The 26848-nt window shown below is 37.3% G+C and overlaps 1 protein-coding gene and 1 pseudogene across 1 annotated transcript in view; one reads left to right on the top strand and one right to left on the bottom strand.

Moving 5' to 3' along the window:
• ZSWIM5 (zinc finger SWIM-type containing 5) overlaps positions 1 to 26848 on the top strand; it is a 251462-nt gene that overhangs the window by 120311 nt on the left and 104303 nt on the right. The gene's annotated exons all lie outside the window — the stretch shown is intronic.
• On the bottom strand, positions 21024 to 21231 carry LOC112848384 (large ribosomal subunit protein eL38 pseudogene; annotated as a pseudogene).

Genomic DNA, 26848 nt, shown 5'->3' with positions numbered 1-26848 from the left:
AAAAGGATGTAAAGAACAACAATGTATACCTAAAACATAGGTGGGAGAAGGGTAAAGAATGGGTTCAAATTTGGGGCACCTGGGTAGCTCATTGGTTAAGCATCCAACTCTTGTTTTCAGCTCAGGTTGATCCGAGGATTGTGTGATCGAGCCCCATGTCAGGCTGTGCACTGAGCATGGAGCCTGCTGAAGGTTCTTTCTCTACCTCCCTCTCTCTCTCTCTCTCCCTCTCTGTCTCAAAAAAAGAAAAAAAGGAAAGAAAAAGAAAGAATGGGTTCAAACTTAAGCAGCCACCAATTTAATATAACTGCTATACACATAAGATGTTATGCACAAATCTAATGCTAACCACAAATCAAAAACCAGTAATAGATATGCAAAAAAAAAAAAGCAAAGAGAAAAGAATCTCAGTGTATCTCTAAAGAAAGCCAACAAATGGTGAGAAAAGAGAGCATGAGAAGAAAGGAACAGAGAAGAACTACAGAAACAACCATAAAACAAATAATGGCAATAAATATATATCACTATCAATAATCACTTTGAATATAGGTGGACTAAACTAATCAAGATAAGGTGACAGAATGGATAAAAAAGCAAGACCCATTTATATGCTGCCTACAAGAGACTCATTTTAGACCTTAATACACATGCAGATTGAAAATAAAAGATGAGAAAAGCATTTATCATTGCAAATGGAGGTGAAAAGAAAGCCGGGGTAGCAATGCTTATATCAGACAAAATAGACTTTAAGACAAAGACTGTAACAAGAGACCAAAGTAGACACTATATAATGATAAGGGAACAATCCAACAAGAAGATATAACAATTGTAAATATTTATGTACCCAACATGAAAGCACCCAAATACGTAAAGCAGTTAATAACAAACATAAAGGAAGTAATCAATAGCAATACAATAATAGTAGCAGACTTTAACACCCCACTTACATCAATGGACAGATTATCTAAATAGAAAATCAGCAAGGAAGCAGTGGCTTTGAATGACACATTACACTAGATGGATTTAACAGACATGTTCAGAACATTCCATCCTGAAACAGCAGAATACACATTTTCAAATGCACATGAAACATTCGCCACAATAGATGATAGGCCAAAAGACAAGTTTCAACAGATTTAAAAAGATTGAAGTAATACTATGCATCTTTTCTGACTACTATGAAACTAGAAATAAACCACAAGAAAAAGTCTGGAAAGAGCATTAGTACAGGGAGGTTAAATAACACACCATTAAACAGTGAATGGGTCAACCAGGAAATCAAAGAAGAGATTAAAAAAAAATACATGGAGACAAATGAAAATGAAAACACAATGGTTCAAAATCTTTGGGATACAACAATTCTGTTCTAAGAGGGACAGTTATAGACCTACCTCAAGAAGCAGGAAAAATCCCAAATAAACAACCTATCCTTACACCTGAAGGAGCTAGAAAAAGAATAACAAACAAAACCCCAAACCAGTAGAAGGAAGGAAAGAAAAAAAGATTAAAGCAGAAGTAAATGAAATAAAAACTAAAAAAACAAAGCAGATCAGTGAAAACAGGAGCTGGTTCTTTGACAAGATCAACAAAATTTATAAACCTTGAGCCAGACTCATACAAAAAAAGAAAGAAAGAAAGAAAGAAAGAAAGAAAGAAAGAAAGAAAGAAAGAAAGAAAGAAAGAAAGAGTGAGAGGACTCAAAATCAAAAAATGAAAGACGAGAATAGAATAGAAACCCCAGAACTAGACCCACAAACTTATGGCCAACTAATCTTTGACAAAGCAGGAAAGAACATCCAATGGAAAAAAGATAGTCTCTTTAACAAATGGTGCTGGGAGAACTGGACAGCAACATGCAGAAGGTTGAAACTAGACCACTTTCTCACACCATTCACAAAAATAAACTCAAAATGGACCTGAATGTGAGACAGGAAACCATTAAAACCCTAGAGGAGAAAGCAGGAAAAGACCTCTCTGACCTCAGCCGTAGCCAATCTCTTACTCGACACATCCCCAAAGGCAAGGGAATTAAAAGCAAAAATGAATTACTGGGACCTCATGACGATAAAATCTTCTGCACAGCAAAGGAAACAACAACAAAACTAAAAGGCAACCAACGGAATGGGTAAAGATATTTGCAAATGACATATTGGACAAAGGGCTAGTATCCAAAATCTATAAAGAGCTCACCAAACTCCACACCCAAAAAACAAATAACCCAGTGAAGAAATGGGCAGAAAACATGAATAGACACTTCTCTAAAGAAGACATCCAGATGGCCAACAGGCACATGAAAAGATGCTCAACGTCGCTCCTTACCAGGGAAATACAAATCAAAACCACACTCAGATATCACCTCACGCCAGTCAGAGTGGCCAAAATGAACAATTCAGGAGACTATAGATGCTGGAGAGGATGTGGAGAAACGGGAACCCTCTTGCACTGTTGGTGGGAATGCAAATTGCTGCAGCCACTCTGGAAAACAGTGTGGAAGTTCCTCAGGAAATTAAAAATAGACCTACCCTATGACCCAGCAATAGCACTGCTAGGAATTTACCCAAGGGATACAGGAGTACTGATGCATAGGGGCACTTATACCCCAATGTTTATAGCAGCACTCTCAACAATAGCCAAATTATGGAAAGAGCCTAAATATCCATCAACTGATGAATGGATAAAGAAATTGTGGTTTATATACACAATGGAGTACTACGTGGCAATGAGAAAGAATGAAATATGGCCCTTTGTAGCAACGTGGATGGAACTGGAGAGTGTGATGCTAAGTGAAATAAGCCATCCAGAGAAAGACAGATACCATATGTTTTCACTCTTATGTGGATCCTGAGAAACTTAACAAACCCATGGGGGAGGGGAAGGAAAAAAAAAAGAGGTTAGAGTGGGAGAGAGCCAAAGCATGAGAGACTCTTAAAAACTGAGAACAAACTGAGGGTTGATGGGGGGTGGGAGGGAGGGGAGGGTGGGTGATGGGTATTGAGGAGGGCACCTTTTGGGATGAGCACTGGGTGTTGTATGGAAACCAATTTGACAATAAATTTCATATATTGAAAAAAAGTGAAAGATGAGAAATAACAACTGACACCACAGAAATACAAAGAATTATGAGAATATTATGAAAAACTATAGGCCAACAAATTGGACAATCTAGAAGAAATGGATAAGTGCATATAACCTCCCAAAACTGAATCAGGAAAAAATAGATAATTTGAACAGACTGATTATTAGCAATGAAATTCAATCAGTAATCAAAAAATTCTCAACAGCAAATGTCTACGACCAGACAGCTTCACAGGGGAATTCCACCAAACATTTAAAGAATAGTTAATACCTATTCTTCTCAAATGATTTAAAAAAATAGAAGAGGTAGAAGAGGTAGGAAAGCTTCCAAATTCATTCTCCAAGTCCAGCATTATGCTGATATCAAGCCAGATAAAGATATTACCAAAAAAGGGAACTACAGGGTAATATCTCTGGTGAACACAGATGCAAAAATCCTCAACAAAATGCTAGCAAACCAAATCCAACAATACATAAAAAAATCATTCATCACAATCCAATGGGATTTACTCTGGGGATTACTTCTGAATCAAGAGTGATTCAGTATTTGCCAATCAATCAACATTGATACGTCACATCAATAAGAGAAAGGTTAAGAACTATATGATCATTTTAATGGATGCAGAAAAAGCATTTGACAAAGCACAACATCCAATCATGATGAAGCCCTCAACAAAGTAGATTTAGAAGGAACATACCTCAACATATTAAAGGCCATATATGAAAAACCCACTGTTGGGGTGCCTGGGTGGCTTAGGGTTAAGCGACCAACTCTTGGTTTCAGGTCAGGTCATGATCTCATAGTTCATGAATTCGAGCCCTGCCTTGGGCTCTCCACTCGGAGCAGGGATACTGCTTGGAAATTTCTCTCTTCTTCTCTCTCTATCCCTCCCCCTTCTATCTCAAAATAAATAAACAAACTTTAAAAAAAAGAAAAAGAAAAAGAAAAACCCATAGCTTAACATCATACTCAATGGAGAAAAACTGAGAACCTTTCCCCTAAGGTCAGGAACAAGAAAGAATGTCCACTCTCACTGCTTTCATTCAACACCTACTGGAATTCTTAGCCACACCAATCAGACAACAAAAAGAAATAAAAGGCATCCAAATCAGTAAGGAAGAGAAGTAAAACTTTCATTATTTGCAGATTACATGATACTATACATAGAAAATCCTAAAGACTTTACCAAAAACTATAAGAACTGGTAAATGAACTTAGTAAGGTTGCAGGATACAAAATCAACATATAGCAGTCTGTTGCTTTTCTATACAATAGTGATGAAGTAGCAGAAATTAAAAAAACAATCCCACTTACAAAGCTTATTTTTATTTTTATTATTTGCATCCCAAATAATAAAATACCTAGGAATAAACATAACCAAGGTGAAAGAACTGTATTCTGAAAACTATAAAACATTGATGAAAGAAATTGAAGATGACACAAACAAATGGAAAGATATTCCATGCTCATGGATTGGAAGAAGAAATATTGTTAAAATGTTCATAGTACCCAAAGCAATCTACATATTTAATGCAATCCCTATAAAAACACCAATAGCATTTTTCACAGATCTGGAACAAAGAATCCTAAAATTTATGTAGAACCACAAAAGACCCCAAATAGCCAAACCAGTCTTGTAAAAGAAGAACAAAACTGGAAGCATCACAATCCCAGATTTCAAGATATACTACAAAGCTATAGTAATCAAAACAGTATGGTACTGGCACCAAAACAGACACATAGATCAATGGAACAGAATAGAGAGCTCAGAAATATATACACAATTAAAAGGTCAATTAATCTTCAACAAAGAAGGCAAGTATATGCTATAGGAAAAAGTCTGTTCAACAAATGGTGCTGGGAAAATTAGATAGCTATGTGCAAAAGAATGAAACTGGACTATTTTCTCAGACTATGCACAAAAATAAACTCAAAGTGGATTAAAGACCTAAATGTGAGACCAGAAACCGTAAAAATCCTTGAAGAGGCAGTAATTTCTCTAACATCAGCCATAGCAACATTTTTCTAGATAGGTTTCCTGAGGCAAGGGAAGCCAAAGCAAAAACAAACTATTGGGACTACATCAAAATAAAAAGCTTCTGCACAGCAAAGGAAACAATCAATAAAACTAAAGGCAATCTACAGAATAGGAGAAGACATTTTCAAATGACATATCCAATAAAGGGTTAGTATCTAAAATATATAAAGAACTTATGGGGGCACCTGGGTGGCTCAGTTGGTTAAACATCTGATTCTTGGTTTCAGCTCATGTCATGATCTCACGGTTCATGAGGTCAAGCCCCACATCAGGCTCTACACTGACAGTGCAGAGCCTGCTTGGGATTCTCTCTCTCCCTCTCTGCCCCTCCCCTGCTCTTTCTCACTCTATCTCAAAATAAATAAATTAACATTAAACAAAAAGAACTTATAAAACTCAATGCCCAACAAGGAAATAGTCCAATTAAAAAATGGGCAGAAGATGAACAAACATTTCTCCAAGGAAGACATACAGATGGCCAACAGACACATGAAAAGATGCTCCACATCACTCATCACTAGGGAAATGCAAATCAAAACTACAATGACATATCCCTTCACACCTGTCAGAATGGCTAAAATCAAAAACACCAACAACAGGTGTTGGTAAGGATGTGGAAGAAGAGGAACACTTTGTGTGCTGTTGGTGGGAATGCAAACTGGTGTAGCCACTGTGGAAAATAGTATGGAGGCTCCTCAAAAGGTTAAAAATAGAACCACCCTATGATCCAGTAATCACACTACTAGATATTTAGCAAAAGAATACAAAAACATGAATTCAAAAGACTATATGCACCCTTATGTTTATGGCAGCATTATTTACAGTAGCCAAAATGTGGATGCAGTCCAAGTGTCCATTGATAGATGAATGGATAAAAAAGATATGATATATATATATCATCACATGATATATATATATCTCACACATATATATATATCACATATCTTTTTTATCCATTTTTTACCTACTATACTCTCTAGCTCCAACCATGTTGAGATATATATATATATATATATATATATATATATGGTTGGAGCTAGAGAGTATAGTGCTAAGCAAAATAAGTCAGTCAAAGAAAGACCAATACTGTATGATTTCACTCATGTGGAATTTAAGAAACAAAGAAAAAAATAAGAGACAAACTAAGAAACAAACTCTTGGTTAGAGAACAGACTGATGGTTACAGGAGGGGAGGTGGGGTGGGAAGAATGGGTGAAGTAGGTGTTGGGATTAAAGAGTACATTTATGGGGCACCTGGGTGGCCCAGTCAGTTAAGCGTCCAACTTCGGCTCAGGTCACGATCTCGCGGTCCGTGAGTTCGAGCCCCGCGTCGGGCTCTGGGCAGATGGCTCAGAGCCTGGAGCCTGCTTCCGATTCTGTGTCTCCCTCTCTCTCTGCCCCTCCCCCGTTCATGCTCTGTCTCTCTCTGTCTCAAAAATAAATAAAACGTTAAAAAATATTTTAAAAAAAGTACATTTATGATGATTTGCTGTTGATACATGAATCTCAAAGTAATTATGCTAAGCAAGTTAAACCAGACAAAAAGGGTGCATATTGTAATGATTCCATTTATGTAAAATTCTGGAAAATACAGGCTAATTTATAGTGACAAAAAATAGAGCAATGCTTGCCTGGGTTTCAAGGGAGCAAGAAGAAACATGAGGTGGTACTACAAAGAGGTGTGAAAAACGTTGGGGGATGATGGATAGGTTCATATCTTGATTGTGGTGATGATTTCACAGCTGTAAACATATGCCAAAACTTACCTAATTATATTCTTTAAATGTGAGCTTTTATTGTATGGTAGGTCTTGGTAAACCTACTAAAAATAAACTTTACAAACTAGGAATGTTATTAACTAATGCTTTTTGAGTGAATGATATGTTGTACTCCCTGTGTACATGCACTATTTATTTATCCCTGTATATCCCTGTATATCACAGTAACCCTGTGAGGTGAGTGAGGCGATTCTTATCTCCATTTTAGGTGAGAACACTGAGAATAAAGGCTCAATTACAATGTTCAGTCCTGTGCAGTAGAGCAGTCTTAAAATTTCAGGGGAAAATTACCCATATTCACCCAACCAGAACTGGAGGAGTCAGCATCCAAACCCTGGCCACTTTTTCAGAATCCATGATTTTTTTCATTACACCAAATATTTTTTTAAGTAGTAGTAAAACCCTTTAAAGAAAAATGCTTATTTATTTTTGACAGAGAGAGCAAGCAAGGGAGGGGCAGAGAGAGGGAGACAGAGGATCTGAAGAAGGCTCCTAGCTGAGAGTGCAGAGCCTGATGTGGGGCTCAAATTCACTAACTGTGAGATCATTACCTCAGCCAAAGTCAGACGCTTAACTGACTGAGCCACCCAGGCACCCCTAGTAGTAAAACCCTTTTTTAAAAGATAGCACTTTATATAGATCAGTAAAATTGGAGCTGCTCTGGGACCTCTGCTGCTGCCTCCCTTGGCAGCTTTTGAAGCAATTCCTATGGAACTTTAGAGAAAAGTAGTAAATACTTTAGAGAAAGTAGTAAATACTAAATGAATACTTACCTACTAATCTAAGCCAGTCACTGTCCTTCAATTAATCAAAGATTACTTAAAGGTGATAGTTGACCAGGATCCACAGGTTAGTATAATTTTCCTCCACTACAGAGTTGAAAATGTAAAGAGAGAAAATCAAATAAAACTACTCTGAAACTTAGTCTTACTGATGAGGGAACTTGATAGTAACTTTTTCTGAGGTCACTAAGTTAATTACCGGCAAAGCTAGAACAAGAAGTCAGATCTCCTGAAATTTGCTCATGATAGTTTAAAATTCATTTTGGGGTAGTAATAACTTCAGACAGTCTCCTAAATATTTTTAGGTAATTGTCACTTGGCTTATTGCTTAATGTGAAAAAGTCTTTCTTGTTCCCTTGTTCTGCAGTAGCTTAAGAGCCAAAACAATTCTTTAGTGTTATGAAAATCACACAACGTAGAAAAACAGTCCTCTGTGTGAATAATTTGGCATTAATTGATAGCCAGTCTTCTCTGTGTAAGTCGTATTGCCTTGGGCAAACCCTTTCTTTGTCAATTAATATTTAAGTTTTATTTTATAGAAAAAGGAAACATAAGTCAATGATTTATAAAATGCAAACCTGTCATACTAGAGATATGGGATTTTTTTTAATCAAGTTGACTTTTTAAAAAAAAATTTTTTAACGTTTATTTATTTTTGAGACAGAGAGGGACAGAGCATGAACGGGGGAGAATCAGAAAGAGAGGGAGACACAGAATCTGAAACAGGCTTCAGGCTCTGAGCTGTCAGCACAGAGCCCGACGCGGGGCTTGAACTCATGGACCACGAGATCATGACCTGAGCCGAAGTCAGACACTTAACCAGCTGAGCCACCCAGGCGCCCCGACTTTTTTTTTTTTTAAAGTAGGCTCCACACTCAGCATGGAGCCCAATGCAGGGCTTGAACTCACGACCCTGAGATCAAGAGTAGGATACCCAACTGAGCCACCCAAGCGCCCCTCAAGTTCATTTTTTTTAATGAACTTGTAACATTAAAGTCAAATACTAGTTTTCTAATGTTTGTGAAAGTAATCCATTTTCATGTTGACTTTAGTCTATGTGAGAAATACAAGGGAGGAGTTTAATATTAGATTAAATATTTGCTCCGTGCACCTTAGAGGTGTTATAATTTGGGGAGAAACAGAAGATGCCTAGTTATATAATTTTTAAATTCTTTATGTTTATTTATATTTGAGAGAGAGAGAGATAGTGTGAGCAGGGGAGGAGCAGAGAGAGAGGGAGACATAGAATCCAAAGCAGGCTCCAGGCTCCAAGTTGTCAGCATAGAGCCCGATGCAGGGCTTGAACCCACAAGGGTGAGATCATGACTTGAGCCACCCAGGTACTCCATCTTTAAATGTTTTTATAATTCACTGTTGAGATTAGAAGAGAATAGCTAGTATAAGATATTGTTAAAACATTTTTTTTTTTTAATTTTAAAAAGGAGGCATTGGGGCACTTGGATGACTCAGTTGGTTAAGTGTCCGACTTCAGCTCAGGTCATGATCTTGCAGTTCGTGGATTCGAGCCCTGCATCTGGCCTGACAGGTCAGAGCCTAGAACCTGCTTTGGATTCTGTGTCTCCCTCTCTTTCTGCCCCTCCCCCATTTGCTCTCTGTCTCTCTCAAAAATAAACATTAAAAAAATAATAATAATAAAAGGAGGGTGCCTGGGTGGTTCAGTTGGTTAAGCATCTGACTTTGGTTCAGGTCATGATCTCATGGTTTGTGGGTTCGAGCCCCCCATTAGGCTCCGTGCTGACAGCTCAGAGCCTGGAGCCTACCTCAGATTCTATGTCTCCCTCTCTGTCTACCTCTCCCCTCCTCACACTCTGTGTGTGTCTCTCTCTCAAAAATAAGTAAACATTAAAATTTTTTTAATAAAATACTGTTAAAATATATTAGATTCAAATAAATGTATATAACACGAAAAGACTAATCTACAAATTGGACTCTCTTAGCAAAAAAGAAGGCAGTTTATAAAAAGTGAGTTGAGAAAAAGATGATGAAGTAAGGTAACTGGCCCACCCTCATATTGTTGCAGTTAGTTATAATACTCAGACATGTTCCACTTCTGAATACAAGATTCTTTATGTACCACATCAGGCTTCCTTTTGGTTGATTGATCACTTCAGACTTGAATCCCTATAAATGTTTTTTCCTCTGAAGCAAATCAACATTCAGGCCACTGGCTCCTAGCATCATCAGGTCTCTCTGGCTGCATTAGCAGAGAATCAGAGGTAGACCAACTAATCTCACCATGCCTTTCATTTTTAATGCCTTTTGTTATTACCCTGACTACAGGTCTGCTGCTCTTCTATCCCAGATCAGATTATTTCCAAGAATAGTAATATCCGGTGGGCCAACAGTGTTTATTCTTCCAGTATTTATCACAAGGTACAGGAAGATAGAGTCGGCATTCTTCCACTTCTTAATTGTACTTCTAGATCATTTCTCCTATCCTCAGTAAAATCTTGCTTTTTATTTTAATTCCAGTTAGTTAACATATACTGTTATATTAGTGTCAAGTATTTAAGATAGTAATTAAATACTTCCATACCTCACCCTATGCTCATCACAACAAACGTACTCCTTCTTAACTCCCACCACCAATTTAACCCATCACAACACCCACCTCCCCTCTGGTAACCATCAGTTTGCTCTCCATGGTTAAGAATCTGTTTCTTTTTTTTTTTTTTTAATTTTTTCATTATATGAAGTTTATTGTCAAATTGGTTTCCATACAACACCCAGTGCTCATCCCAAAAGGTGCCCTCCTCAATACCCATCACCCACCCTCTCCTCCCTCCCACCCCCCATCAACCCTCAGTTCTCAGTTTTTAAGAATCTCTCATGCTTTGGCTCTCTCCCACTCTAACCTCTTTTTTTTTTTTTTTTCCTTTCCCTCCCCCATGGGTTTCTGTTAAGTTTCTCAGGACCCACATAAGAGTGAAACCATATGGTATCTGTCTTTCTCTGGATGGCTTATTTCACTTAGCATCACACTCTCCAGTTCCATCCACGTTGCTACAAAGGGCCATATTTCATTCTTTCTCATTGCCACGTAGTACTCCATTGTGTATATAAACCACAATTTCTTTATCCATTCATCAGTTGATGGATATTTAGGCTCTTTCCATAATTTGGCTATTGTTGAGAGTGCTGCTATAAACATTGGGGTATAAGTGCCCCTATGCATCAGTACTCCTGTATCCCTTGGGTAAATTCCTAGCAGTGCTATTGCTGGGTCATAGGGTAGGTCTATTTTTAATTTTCTGAGGAACCTCCACACTGTTTTCCAGAGTGGCTGCAGCAATTTGCATTCCCACCAACAGTGCAAGAGGGTTCCCGTTTCTCCACATCCTCTCCAGCATCTATAGTCTCCTGATTTGTTCATTTTGGCCACCCTGAAAGAATCTGTTTCTTGAAAGACCTAAATGTAAGACAAGAAACCTTCAAAATCCTAGAGAAGAACACGAGCAGCAACCTCTTTGACTTTGCCCAGGGCCCCTTCTTACTAGACACATCACCAAAGGTAAGGGAAACAAAAGCAAACATGAACTATTGGGACTTCATCAAGATAAGAAACTTCTGCACAGCAAAGCAAGCAATCAACAAAACTAAAAGGCAGCTTACAGAATGGGAAAAGATATTTGCAAATGACATAGCTAATAAAGAGTTAGCATCCAAATCTATAAAGAACTTAATCAAACTCAAAACCTGAAACACAAATAATCCATTTAAGAACTGGGCAGAAGATATACACAGACATTTTTCCAACCAAGCCATCCAGATGACCAACAGACACATGAAAAGATGTTCAGCATCATTCATTATCAAGGAAATACAAATCGAAACCATGATGAGATACCACCTCACACCTGTCAGAATGGCTAAAACTAACAACACAGGAAACAACAGATCTTGGTGAGGATGTGGAGAAAGGAGAACCCTCTTGCAAGGAGGAGAACCCTCTTGCAAGAACCCTCTTGGTGGGAATGCAAACTGGTGTAGCCACTCTGGAAAACAGTATGGGGGTTCCTGACAAAAGAACTACCCTATGACCCAGCAATTGCACTACTAGGTATTAACCCAAAGGATACAAAAATATAGATTCAAAGGGGCATATACACCCATGTTCATAGGATCATTAGCAACAATAGCCAAACTATGGAAAGAGCCCAAATGTCCATCAATGATGAATGCATAAAGAGGAGGTAGTATACATATACAATGGAATATTACTCAACCATCAAAAAGAATGAAGTCTTGCTGTTTGTAATGACGTGGATGGAACTAGAGTGTATCATGCTAAGTGAAATAAATCATTCATAGAAAGACAAAATCCATATGATTTCATTCATAGGTGGAACTTAAGAAAAAAACCAAATGAACATAGGGGAAAGAAAAAAAGAGAGAGAGGGAAGCAAACCATAAGAGACTCTTAGCTATAGAGAACAAACTGAGGGTTGATGGAGGGAGGTGGGTGGGGGATAGACTCAGTGGGTGTCGGGTATTAAGGAGGGCATTTGTTATGATGAGCACTGGTTGTTGTATATAAGTGATGAATCACCAAATTCTACAACTGAAACCAATTTTACCATATATGTTGAAAACTATAATTTGAATAAAAACTTGGAAAAAGAAAAGAATCTGTTTCCCAAAAACCTTTCTTTAATTTGGGACTCCTACCTTGCCTAGCATCATACTTTTCCCCTGTGCTGCTTGCTGATTAACATCTTTTGATATTTGTATTAGTTTTCTGTTGTTGCTGTAACAGATTACTGTAAACTTTAATGGCTTAATGGCTGTAACAAATCACCACAAACTTAATACCACAAACTTAGAACAATAAAAATTTATTATCTTGCAGTTCTGTGGTTCAGAAATCACACAGGTCTCATTGGCTAATGTTAGGGACTATACCTTATTCATCACTAGATTTTTAACACTTTCCATGGGATCTTGCATGAAAATAATGATTAAAATGAATAAAATAGGTTGTCATATTTTCTTTAATATCTCCAATGACGGGGAACTTTTTATCTTTAAAGGTAATCAGATAAAAGACAACCAACTACTTCATTCATTTAGTCTAACATTTCAAATGGTGATACAGTGATCTGTGAGTGTCTGAGTGAAATATTATGAGGTCTTCTTACAATTTCAAGACTCCCAGTCATCTCCTTGTACCCCAGAGGTGATCATGGAAAGTTCCATAGGTTATGTAGAAGACAGTTTGAAGTAAATAAAAAAATCTGTGTAACAGTTGATCATAAGCCAAACACTGAATAGGCCAACTAGTCTGCTGCCTTAGAACTGGAAATAATTCATTGTACTATGACATTAAGACTTGGGGTCAAGAGCTTCTGCTAGACCTAGAATTAAGATTTTTAAAAATCTTTAGAGAATCATTTAGAGAATGCTTGGGGTGCCTGGCTGGCCTAGTCGGTAGCATGCGATTCTTGATCTTGGAGTCATGAATTTGAACCCCACATTGGGTATAGAGCCTACTTAAAATTTTCTAAAAATTTTAAGTATAGAGCAGAAGAAATCTCTGACTTTTAAGGGCTTAGTATCTAAATTGGATATTAGAATAGAAAGATGAGAGATTCTAGGAAGAACGGAACTAAAATAGCACCTATAAATCTTGATTGCTTTTATTTGTTAAATGTCTCCCCATAGTAGACTGTGCCCTCCTTAAAGGCTGGACTGGCCAAATGCCAGGCACAGCATAAGCATTTAGTGGATGTGTAGATGATTAAGCAAACCATCCTAAGATGATGAATTAAGCAAGCCACCCTGCAGTTCTTTATTGTTTTGTCTCACCAGACCTTAAGTGTTATGATAAAATTGCTGTGATGAGGAATACTTCACCTCAATTAATAGTAATAATAACAGTAGCAACAACAACAATAGCTAACATTTCTATAATGCTTACTATATGCCAGGCCCTTCTCTAAGTGTTTTTATATGCATTAAAACCAATTTAATACTTATTACAACTCTATGAGTTAGTTACTAGTTTTATCCTGGTTTTACAGGTGAAGAAACTGAGGCAACAAAAGCATAAATAATTTGCTTGGGGCCTCAGAGCTAGCAAGAGGCATGGCTGGAATATAATTCATGCTTCCTGATTCCAGAGTCTGTCTGTTAACCACCCCTAACTACTTACTACTCTACAGTTACCCCCAGTTGTGCTGTTTTGCCTGTCCAGTATACTTCCCCTTATCTCTTTTGGTAATGCTGTCCTTTGTTCTTGTGAGGAAATAATTTCATGTCGTTCAGATAGAGTTAACCGCTTCTCTTCTTAACTCCACATGAAGGTACATGAGAGGCCTGGCTGATTGAATACACCACCTCTTCACTAGGATGATTGATTCAGGATTCAATCAAATGCTTGTGCTTTTTGGCTGGTGGTATTAGTCATAAGGGTTCCATGAGCCTAAAATAACCAATAGCAATAATTTAACATTTAACAAGTATTAACTGAATGCCAAGCATTCTAGGCACAGGAGATCTATTAATGAATAAATCAAAGATCCCTGCCCTTGTGATGGCTTACATTGTAGCACAGGAAAGCAATGATAAACATAGTAAGCAAGTACATTACAATAGTGTGTCAGAAAGCAGTGCTGTAGAAAAAGGGAATGGGAGGGGCGCCTGGGTGGCTCAGTCAGTTGAGCATCCGACTTCGGCTCGGGTCATGATCTCTCAGTCTGTGAGTTCGAGCCCTGTGTCGGGCTCTGTGCTGACAGCTCAGAGCCTGGAGCCTGCTTCGGATTCCGTGTCTCCCTCTCTCTCTGCCCCTCCCCCGCTCATGCTCGCTCTCTCTCTCTCTCTCTCTCTCTCTCTAAAATAAATAAACATTTTAAAAAATCTAAAAAGAAAAAGGGAATGGGAGAATAGCGTTTGAAGGAATTCAGAGTACAGGAATGGTGGCAGGGAGATAGGACAGTTTAAGTATTTAATGGGATGATCTGGGCAGACCTCACTGAGAAGGTAACATCTGAGGAGACTTACTGAAAGAAGGGAGGGGTGTACCAAGCAGATATTTGGAAGGAACAGCTAGACCAGAGGCTTTGTGGTATGGCTGTGCCTAGTATGTTTGAAGAGCAGCAAGGACTGTAAGGGGCAGAGTAATAAGAAAAAGAAGTCAGAGATGTAAGCCTATGTAGACCATTGTAAGACTCTCAGCTTTGAATGAAATGGGAAACCACTGGAAGTATCTGAGTAGAGGAGTGTCAGGATCTGATAGACTTTTTTTTTTTTTAACGTTTATTTATTTTTGAGACAGAGAGAGACAGAGCATGAACAGGGGAGGGGCAGAGAGAGAGGGAGACACAGAATCTGAAACAGGCTCCAGGCTCTGAGCTGTCAGCACAGAGCCTGACACGGGGCTCGAACTCACGGACCGTGAGATCATGACCTGAGCCGAAGTCAGACGCTTAACCGACCGAGCCACCCAGGCGCCCCGGATCTGATAGACTTTTAAAAGATCATTCTGAATGCTATGTGGAGAATAAATTTGAAGAAGGAGTAGAAAGGTAGAGCAGGTACCTGCTCCTGTTAGGAGGCTAGTGAAATAATCCAGGCTTGGACCAGAGTTGAAATAGTGGAAATGTTGAGAAATTGGTTTGGAACTATTTTATAAGTGGAACAAGTATAATTTCCTGATGGATTGGATATAGGATGTGGAATCAAGGATAACTCCAAGCTTTTGGGTCTGAGCAATTGGAGGAGTGAAGTTTGGCATCGAGATGGGGAAGGGTATAGGTGAATTAGGTTTTGGATTTGTTAAGTTTGAGATGCTTATCAAGACCTCCAAGGGTTTTATGGAGACCTCTAAGTAGGGAGTTGGATGTATGAATATGGATTTTGGAAGAGAGAACCTTATCTGAGATAAAAATTTGCAAGTCATTGGCATACAGATAGTATTTAAAGCAAAGGCACTAATTGAAATAACCAAGGGAGTAAGTATAATTGGAGAAAAAAGGTCAAGGACTGAGAGCCCTAGGGCATTCTGACTTTGAGAATTGGAGAGAGAAGGAGGAGGAACCAGCAAAGAAAACTAAAAATGGGGGAATCCAATAAGATAAAAGGAAAACCAAGACAGTGTGTTGTCCTGGAATCCAATGAAGAAAATAATCAAAGATGGGGGAGTTGTTAATTGTGTCAAAGGTAAACTAAGGACTGAGAAATACTGATTGAATTTAGCAATATGGAGGTCATTGGTGACTTGGATGAAGTCCTTTTTTTTTTGGAAAACTTTTTTTTTAATTTATGAATGAATGAATGAATTTAATTTTAGAGAGAGAAAAAGCAGGGGAGAAGGGCGGTGGGAGAGAGAGAGAGAAAAAAAGAGAATCTTAAGCGGGCTCCACATTGAGTGCAGAGCCCAACTTGGGGTTTGAACCCACGATCCTGGGATCATGTATGACCTGAGCTGAAATCAAGAGTCGGGCTCTCAACTGACTGAGACTCCTGTGCACTCCTGAAATAATTTTCACTGGAAAGGTAGGTGCATCTGTTTGGAATGGGTTCAGAAAGACTGGAAGGAAAAGAATTAGAAACTATGAACAACTCTAGTCTTGCTCTAAAGGGAACAAAGAAATGAAATAGTGGGGCAGGAAAAGTGGAGCTTTTGTTTTTAAAGATGGGAAAAATTACATTGTTTTTATGTTGGTAGGAATGACTCATCTTTGCCTATCATGAAACCAAAGCCAAGACAGATTTTCCATGACATTACTTGAATCACTGCATCTAGCCATGCCTGAAGTTGGAGTCACCCACTTGAACTTCCAGGTTAAATGAGCCAAGACATTCCCTTTCTTGTTGAAGTAGTTTAAGTCAGATGCCACTTTCAGTGAAGAGTCCTACACTACCTTTTCTTCCTGTCTTCAAGATGGTCTTCATGCCATTTTTAGGGTTAACTTTCACTGGGTTTCTAATATAATTTATGAATATATTATTTATTATACATTTATATACATGCACTTATCTTCTTATTAATAATATTTTGCAGTTTTACAAATTGAAAATGAAATTATAATAGGGAAACCTGGAAAATTAGCTGCTGTCTTCTTTTCAGTTAGAACATGCTATTTTATCATGGTTTTATTTTGTATAACTCAATGTTTTATTACAACACAAACCACTCATTTAACCATTTCCAGAGCAGGAAATAGAATATTGCCAGTACCCTTTAACACTTATTCATGATGCATCCCAATCACTGTGTCCGCCCTCCTTACAAATATAACCACTGCCCTGATTTAATGGTAATCAATTCCTTGCTTTTCTTTATTGTTCCACTTAAGCGTGTATCTCTAAATACTGCAATTTAAAGTTGCATGTTTTTTAACTTTATTTAAACGTAGTCATGCAATAGGTACACTTTTTATATGGCTTATTTTACTCAGCATTACATTTATGACATTGATCTAGATTGTTAAATGCTGTAATACTGTAATATTGTAGTGTAATCCACAGTTACATGATATAGACCATTTTCATGTCTCCAAAATTTTATCTCAGGTGGCTTCTTGTGGGAATCCCCCCACTTGCTAATAAGTAACCACTCTTAATATTTTCCACCTTAGATTAATTTTCCTGTTCTAGAACATCATATAAATTAGATTATATAGTATATATAAATGTTTGTGTTGGGCATTATGGTTATAAGATTCAGTGTATTATTATGTGTATCAGTAGTTCATTTCTTTTTAATGCTTAAATAGTGTTTGATTGTATAAATATACTACAATTTGCCCACTCTTCTTTGAATAGTATTTGAGTTTTTCCATTTTTTTTTTGCTATTGCAACTGCAACTGCTATAAATATTCTTTTTATAAAATTTTAAAGTGTCTATTTGTTTTTGAGAGAGACAGACAGAGCGTGAGTGGGGGAAGGGCAGAGAGAGGGAGACACAGAACCCGAAGCAGGCTCCAGGCTCTGAGCTGTCCACACAGAGCCTGATGTGGGGCTCCAGTGCACAAACCACGAGATCATGACCTTAGCTGAAGTCAGACACTTAACCTACTGAGCCACTCAGGTACCCCACTATAAATACTCTTATATAAGACTTTGTGTGGGCATTTTTTTTTTCATGTCTCTCAGCTAAATACCTATGGGTAGAATTGTTGTGTCGAAGTGCACATGTATATAAATGATTATGTAATTTTGGAATTCATTAGTTTATTTATGGCAGTTCTCACTAGCAGTATATGAGAGTTGATTGCTCCACTTCTTGGCCAACATTTGGTGGTGTCATTCTTTTCAGTTTAGCCATTTTAGTGCATATGTCGTGTTATCTCACTACAGTTTTAATTTACATTTCTGCAATGACTAAAGATGTTGAACACTTTTTCAGTGTTCATTAATCACTTGTATATCTTCCTTTGTGAAGTATGTTCAATTTTTTTGCCCATTTGAAAAAAAATGGGTTGAGTTTTTTATTGTGTTATAGAAGTTCTTTATATATCCTGAATACAAATCCTTTAAGCAGATATATTTGTCAGATATTTTCTCCTTGTTTTTCATTTGTCTACTCATTTTCTGAATGTCTTTTGAAGAACAGAAAATTTGATGCAGTCTAATTTATCAGCTTTTTAATGGTTATTGCTTTCTCAATAATGTTTTTATAGTTTTTCTGGCAGGCTCATATATATCTTTAGTTACATTATTTCTAAGTATTTAAAATTTTATGCTATTGTAAATGGTACCATTTTTAAATTGTATTTTCTAACTGCTTTTTAAAATATTAAATACAGCTTTTTTTTGTACATTGTTATTCAGTAGGCTTGCTAAATTCACTGATGTTAATAATTTACCTATAGATTCTTTAGAATTTTCTAACTCCATAATCAAATCCCCTACAAATAATTTGCATTATGGTGGGGTTTTTTTCCTTTCTAATCCTTATTTTCTTTTCCTTGTCTTTTTGTACTCATTTGGACCTCCAGTAGGAAGTCAAATAAAAAGGTGACAGTAACATCCCTTTCTTGTTCGGTTATCTTTAAAAATAACAAACAAAAACAACAACAAAGTTTCAACATTTAGTTTGATGTTTGCTTAAGTTTTTATAGATAACCTTTATAGGTTTAAAGAGGTCTCCTTGTTTTTCTATTTGCTGGTAGTTTTTATTATGATTACAGATCAAATTTTACCATGTTATTCTAAAAAAAAAAAAGAGATTTCATCTGGACATTTAATTTTCTGTATTGAAGAATTTACTTAACTAGTTTTAAGTTGTCTTCATAAAATCTTTATTTAAACTGTTCCTCTAGGTATTAATATAAGTAGATACCTAGAATGGACTGAAGCCTGTGATTCTTGCATTTGAGATTTTGGTGTCTGGAGTTCTGCTTCTTCTAGGATGTTATTCTATTGCAGCCTATTTTTAACCAGATGTACTTCATGTTACACTTTCACTCTATTTAAACTTCATTGTAACCTAGTAAATAGACTAGAAGTAAACAGATTAATAATTAAAGATAAGGATGGTGGGATGGAAAGACTATCTTTCTGATTAGGACTTGCCTAAGATAACCCAACTAGTGAGTGGCAGGACGCAGACTTACAAATTTTGATTTAAAGTGGACTGTACTCTTCATTATACTGACAGCTACTTCTAAGTAGCTGCCTGAGTGGCTAGCTTATAGACCATTGGAGATAGTAATCTAGATAAGCAGAAATGAGAGTCTGAACTAAAGAATAGCGGTGAGAATGAAAAAGGACATAGCATGCAAATGGTATTTTTGCCATTCTCTTTGCTATTTTTCTGTAATTTTTACTCAATTCTATCATAGGAGGGTTTTGGGGTGTTTTTTTTTTTCCCACCATGTATCATAACTATTTGTCTTCATGCCTCTCTCTCTCTTTAGATTATAAAACAGGCAAAGACTGTGCCTCATTTATATATCTTCACTGCTTGATATTAGCACATTGTTCAAAAAATGTTATTTGATTGTTTGCTTGCTTAGCTAAGTGAATGAATAGATGGATTATAGAACCATTTTTGGAAAGCTTATAAATTTTGTATATGGGAGGCAAAGAATATAAGACCAGTGTTCAACATTGAATGGCCAGGATATTTTCCTTTTTTTTTTTCCTGTTGTTTCAAATTTTTAATTAAATTCTAGTTAGTTAACATATAGTTTAATATTGGTGTCAAGTGTAGAATTTAGTGATTCATCACTTGCATAGAATACCCAGTGTTCATCACAAGTGCCTCCATAATACCCATGACCCATTTAGCCTATCCCCCACCCACCTCCCTCCATCAACCCTCAGTTTGTTTTCTGTTAGGAGTCTCTTATGGTTTGCTTCCCTCTGTCTCTCTTTTTCCCATTTCCCCTATGTTCATCTGTTTTGTTTCTTAAATCCCACCTATGAGTGAAATCGTATGGTATCTGTCTTTCTCTGACTGACTGACTTAGCATGATACACTCTAGTTCCATCCACGTCATTACAAACAGCAAGACTTCATTCTTTTTGATGGTTGAGTAATATTCCATTGTATATGTATACCACCTCCTCTTTATGCATTCATCATTGATGGACATTTGGGCTCTTCCCATAGTTTGGTTATTGTTGATACTGATGCTATAAACACAGGGGTGTTTGTGCCCCCCCCCCCAAATCTGTATTTTTGTATCCTTTAGGTAAATACCGAGTAGTGCAATTGCTGGATCATAGGGTAGTTCTATGTTTTGCTTTTTGAGGAACCTCCATACTGTTTTCCAGAGTGGCTACACCAGTTTGCATTCTTACCAATAATGCAAGAGGGCTCTTCTTTCTCCACATCCTCGCCAACATCTGTTGTTTCCTGTGTTGTTAGTTTTAGCCATTCTGACAGGTGTGAGGTGGTATCTCATCATGGTTTTGGTTTGTATTTCCCTGATGATGAATGATGTTGAGCATCTTTTCACATGCCTGTTAGCCATCTGGATGTCTTCCTTAGAATAGTGTCCGTATATGTCTTCTGCCCGTTTCTTAACTGGATTATTTGAGCTTGATAAGTTGTTTATAGATTTTGGATGCTAACCCTTTATTAGCTATGTCATTTGCAAGTATCTTCTGCCATTCCATAGGCTGCCTTTTAGTTTTGTTGATTGTTTGCTTCACTGTGCAGAAGCTTTTTATCTTGTTGAAGTCCCAATAGTTCATGTTTGCTTTTGTTTCCCTTGCCTCTGGCAATGTGTCTAGTAAGTTGCACTGGCTGAAGTCAAAGAGGTTGCTGCCTGTGTTCTTCTCTAGGATTTTGAAGATTTCTTGTCTCACCTTTAGATCTTTCATCCATTTTTTTTATTTTAAAATTTTTAATACAGTTCAAATCGATGTGCCACGTTCATTTCAGCTCCTTCCCTGCCAAACCTGGGGGTAGGGACTGTTTCAGTTTCTCTGCCTTCTCTTTGTAATGACCAAGTTACAACAGTGTCTGCTTCATTGAACTTTAAACTTCACATTATCCTTATTTTTCTTGATCTTGATGGATTTGCATCCTTTTGCCTGGACATGAATAGAAAGTCCTTGATTTCTTCAATTTTGCGAGACATGGCGAGGAGGGGCACAGGGAAGTGCATAGCTGGCACAACGAGCAGCAAGAAAAGAGAGAACAGGAAAAAAAACTTTTGGGGTGCCTGGGTGACTCAGTCGGTTGAGCATCCAACTCTTGATCTCAGCTCAGGCCATGATCTCACAGTTCGTGAGTTTGAGCCCCATGTTGGTCTCTGTGCTGGTGGAGTGGAGCCTGCTTGGGATTTTGTCTCTCCTTCTTTCTGCCCTTACCCTGCTTGTGCATGCACGCTCTCTCTCAAAATAAATAAACTTAAAGCTTTCATCAGTTTTGAATTTATTTTTGTGTATAGCATAAGAAAGTGGTCCAGTTTGATTCTTCTGCATGTTACTGGCCCGTTTTCCCAACACCATTTGTTGAAGAGACTTTTTCCACTGGATATTCTTTCTACTGTGTCAAAGATTAGTTGATCATATAGTTGTGGGTCCATTTCTAGGTTTTCTGTGCTGTTCCATTGATCTATGTGTTTATTTTTATGCTAGTACCACACTGTCTTGATGACTACAGCTTTGTAGTATAGTTTGAAGTCCGAAATTGTGATGCCTCCCACTTTGCTTTTCTTTTTCAGAATTGCTTTGGCTATTTAGGGTATTTTATGATTTCATACAAATTTTAGGATTGTTTGTTCTAGCTCTGTGAAAAATGCTGGTGGTATTTTGATAGGGATTGCATTAAATGTATACATTGCTTAGGGTAGTATAGACATTTTAACAGTGTTTGTTTTTCCAATCCATGAGCATGGAATGTCTTTTCATTTCTTTGTATCCTCTTCAATTTTTTCCATAAGTGCTCTAGAGTTTTCAGAATACAGATCTTTTACCTCTTTGGTTAGGTTTATTCCTAGGTAACTTACTGGTTTTGGTGCAATTGTAAATGAGATTGATTCCTTGATTTCTTTTTCTGTTGCTTTATTATTGGCATATAGAAATACAACAGATTTCTATACATTGATTTTATATTCTGTGACTTTGCTGAATTCATGTATTAGTTCTAGCAATTTTTTGGTGGAGTCTTTCAGGTTTTCTATAGAGAATTTCATTTGTCTGCAAACAGTGAAAGTTTGACTTCTTCCTTGCCAATTTGGATGCCTTTTATTTCTCTTTGTTATCTGATTGCTGAGGCTAAGACTTCCATACTATGTTAAGTAACAATGCTGAGAGTTGATATTCCTGTCTTGTTCCTGACCATAGAGGAAAAACTCTTCAATTTTTCCCTGTTGAGGATGATATTAGCTGTGGGTCTTTCATATATAGCCTTTATAATGTTGAAGTATATTCCATATATACCCACTTTGTTGAGGGTTTTTATCAAGAATGGATGCTGTGTTTTGTCAAATGCTCTTTCTGCATCAATTGAGAGGATTATATGGTTCTTCTCCTTTCTTTTACTAATGTCATATAACATGTTGATTGATTTGCAAATATTGAACCAGCCCTGCAGCCCAGGAATAAATCCCACTGATCATGGTGAGTAATTCTTCTAATGTACTGTTGGATTCAATTTGCTGGTATCTTGTTGAGAGTTTTTGCATCCCTGTTCATCAGGGATATTGGCCTGTAATTCTCCTTTCTAGCAGGGTCTTTGTCTGGTTTTGGAATCAAGGTAATGCTGGCCTCATAGAATGAGTTTGGAAGTTTCCTTCCATTTGCATTTTTATGAGCAGTTTGAGAAGACTAGGTATTAACTCTTCTTAAATGTCTGGTAGAATCAGGGCGCTTGCGTCAGGCTCTATGCTGACAGCTCAGAGCCTGGAGCCTACTTCGGATTCTGTGTCTCCCTCTGTCTCTGCCCCTACCCCATTCATGCTGTCTGTTTCTCTCTCAAAAATAGACAAATATTTAAAAAAAAAATTTAAATAAATAAATGTTTGGTAGTATTCCCCTGGGAATCATCCGGCCCTGGACTTTTGTTTGTTGTGAGATTTTTGATTACCAATTCAATTTCTTTGCTGTTTATGAATCTGTTCAAATTTTGTATTTCTTCCTGTTTCAGTTTTGGTAGTTTGTATGTTTCTAGGAATTTATCGATTTCTTCCAGATTTCCCCATTTGTTGGCATATAATTTTTCATAATATTCTCTTGTATTTCTGTGGCATTGGTTTGTGATCTCTCCTCTTTAATTAATGATTTTATTTATTTGGGTCCTTTCTCTTTTCTTTTTGGTAAGTCTGGCTAGGGCGTTATCAATTTTATTAATTCTTTTAAAGAACAAGCTCTTAGTTTTGTTGATTTGCTCTACTTTTTTGTTGTTGTTTCTATATCATTTATTTTTTTTCTCTAATCTGTATTATTTCCCTTCTGCTGCCTTCAGGCTTTATTTGCTGCTCCTTTTCTAGCTCCTTTAGATTTAAGATTAAGTTGTGTATTTGAGACTTTTCTTGCTTCTTGAAGTAGGCCTATGTTGCAATATACTTCCCTTTTAGGGCCACCTTTGCTGCATCCCAAAGATTTTGGACTGTCATGTTTTCATTTTTATTTGCTTCCATGTATTTTAATTTCTTCTTTATTTTCTGGTTAACATATTCATTCTTTAGTAGGATGTTCTTTAACCTCTGTGTATTTGTGGTCTTTCCAAATTTTTTCTTGTGATTGACTTCAAGTTTCATAGCATTGTGGTCTGAAAATATGCATGGGGGGAGGAGGGGCCAACATGGTGGAGAAGTAGGGGGAATCCATACTTCCTGTGTCTCTCAAACAAAGAAGTATAGAAGCCAAAGGACTTTGAACACCAGGCCTGGGAGGAAAAGAGACTGAATCTACTAGGAAGAAAATGGGAAAACTGGAAAAAAAAAAATAGGGCTACTCCAAGGAACAAATCAAAGCACACCTGGTGGAGGGTCCAAAATATTACTACGAGTAGGGTAATAAAATAACCAAAGTCACAACAACAGAGAGCAAGTAACAATCTCCAAAAAAACATCTCCTGAAGGGCCAGGCCCTGGACAGCGTATGACTCTCCTTTAATATAGCAGTGCTCGCGGGTGCAGAGCACACAACAAGCTTTCAAAATGCATAAGGGACAGAAAACTAGCCAAAATGATGAAACGGAAGAATTCTCCTCAAAAGAAATTCCAGGAAGTAGTGACAGCTAACGAATTGATTAAAACCTATTTAAGCAATATAACAGAACAAGAATTTAGAGGAATAGTCATAAAATTAATCGCTGGGCTTGAAAAAAGCATAGAGGACAGCAGGGAATCTATTGCTACAGAGATCAAGGGACTAAGAAAAAAGTCATGATGAATTAAAAAATGCTATAAATGGGGTGCAAAATAAAATGGAGGTGGCCACAGCATGGATTGAAGAGGCAAAGGAGAGAATAGGTAAATTAGAAGATAAAATTATGGAAAAAGAGGAAGCTGAGAAAAAGGGAAATAAAAAAATCCAGGAGTACAAGAGGAGAATTAGAGAACTAAGTGATGCAATCAAATGGAACAATATCTGTATCATAGGAATTCCAGAAGAAGAAGAAAAGAGAGAGAAAGGGGCTGAAGGTGTACTTAAACAAATTATAGCTGAGAATTTCCCATATTTGGGAAAGGAAATAGGCATTTAAATCCAAGAGGCACAGAGAGCTCCCTTCTGATGTAACTTGAATCAGTCTTCTACACGACATATCATAGTGAAACTGGCAAAATACAAGGATAAAGAGAGAATTCTGAAAGCAGCTAGGGAAAAACGGGCCTTAACATACAAAGGTACATACATAAGGGCAGTAGCAGACCTATCTACTGAGACTTGGCAGACCAGAAAGGAATGGCAGGAAATCTTCAATGTGATGAACAGAAAAAATATGCAGCCAAGAATCTTTTACCCAGCAAGTCTGTCATTCAGAACAGAAGGAGAGATAAAGGTTTTCCCAAACAAACAAAAACTGAAAGAATTCATCACCATTAAACCAGCTGTACAAGAGATCCTAAGGGGGATCCTGTGAGACAAAGTACCAGAGACACTACTACAAGTATGAAACCTACAGATACCACAATGCCTCTAAACCCATATCTTTCAGTAATAACACTGAATGTAAATGGACTAAATGCTCCAAACAAAAGACATAGGGTATCAGAATGGATAAAAAAACAAGACCCATCTATTTGCTGTCTACAAGAGACTCATTTTAGACCTGAGGACACCTTCAGGTTGAAAATGAGGGGATGGAGAACTTCCTATCATGCTACTGGAAGTCAAAAGAAAGCTGGAGTAGCCATACTTATATCAGACAAACTAGACTTTAAATTAAAGGCTGTAACAACAGATGAAGAAGGGCATTATATAATAATTACAGGGTCTATCCATCAGGAAGAGCTAACAAATATAAATGTCTATGCACCGAATTCAGGAGCCCCCAAATATATAAAACAATTACTCACAAACATAAGCAACCTTATTGATAAGAATGTGGTAATTGCAGGAGACTTTAATAGTCCACTTAGAGTAATGGATAGAACATCTAGACAGAGATAAATAAAGAACCAAGGGCCCTGAATGATATATTGGATCACATGGACTTAACAGATATATTTAGAACTCTACCTCCCAAAGCAACAAAATATACTTTCTTCTCGAGTGCACGTGGAACATTCTCCAAAATAGATCACATACTGGGTCACAAAACAGCCCTTAATAAGTATAAAAGAATTGAGGTCAGAGGTGCCTGGGTGGCTCAGTTGGTTGAGTGTCCGGCTTCAGCTCAGGTCATGATCTCACAGTTTGTGAGTTCGAGCCCCATGTCCGGCTCTGTGCTGACAGCTCAGAGCCTGGAGCCTGTTTCGGATTCTGTGTCCCCCTCTCTCTCTGCTCCTCCCCCACTCGTGCTCTGTCTCTCTCACAAAAATAAATAAACATTAAACAAATTTTTTTAATAAAAAAATAAAAGAATTGAGATCATACCATACACACTTTCAGACCACAATGCTATGAAACTTGAAATCAACCACAGGAAAAAGTCTGGAAAACCTCCAAAAGCATGGAGGAGGTGAAAGAACATCCTACTAAAGAATGAATGGGTCAACCAGGCAACTAGAGAAGAAATTTTAAAAAATGTGGAAACAAATGAAAATGAAAATACAACAATCAAAATGCTTTGGGATGCAGCAAAGGCAGTCCTGAGAGGAAAATACATTGCAATCCAGGCCTATTTCAAGAAACAAGAAAAATCCCAAATACAAAATCTAACAGCACACCTAAAGGAAATAAAAGCAGAGCAGCAAAGACACCCCAAACCCAGCAGAAGAAGAGAAATAATAAAGATCACAGCAGAAATAAACAATATAGAATCTAAAAGAAACAGTAGAGCAGATCAATGAAACCAGGAGGTGGTTTTTTGAAAAAATAAACAAAATTGATAAACCTCTAGCCAGGCTTCTCAAAAAGAAAAGGGAGATGACCAAATAAATAAAATCATGAATGAAAATGGAATTATTATGACCAATCCCTCAGAAATACAAGCAACTATCAGGGAATACTATGAAAAATTATATGCCAATGAAGTGGACAACCTGGAAGAAATGGACAAATTCCTAAACACCCACACACTTCCCAAACTCAAACAGGAAGAAATAGAAAACTTGAACAGACCCATAACCAGCAAAAAAATTG

The sequence above is a fragment of the Puma concolor genome, chromosome C1 (genome assembly GCF_028749965.1).
Source record: "Puma concolor isolate L17-30 chromosome C1, mPumCon1.1.hap2, whole genome shotgun sequence".
Classification (NCBI taxonomy): Eukaryota; Metazoa; Chordata; class Mammalia; order Carnivora; family Felidae; genus Puma; species Puma concolor.
Note: the sequence above shows the minus strand (reverse complement) of the source record. Positions and strands in the feature narration are given on the sequence as shown.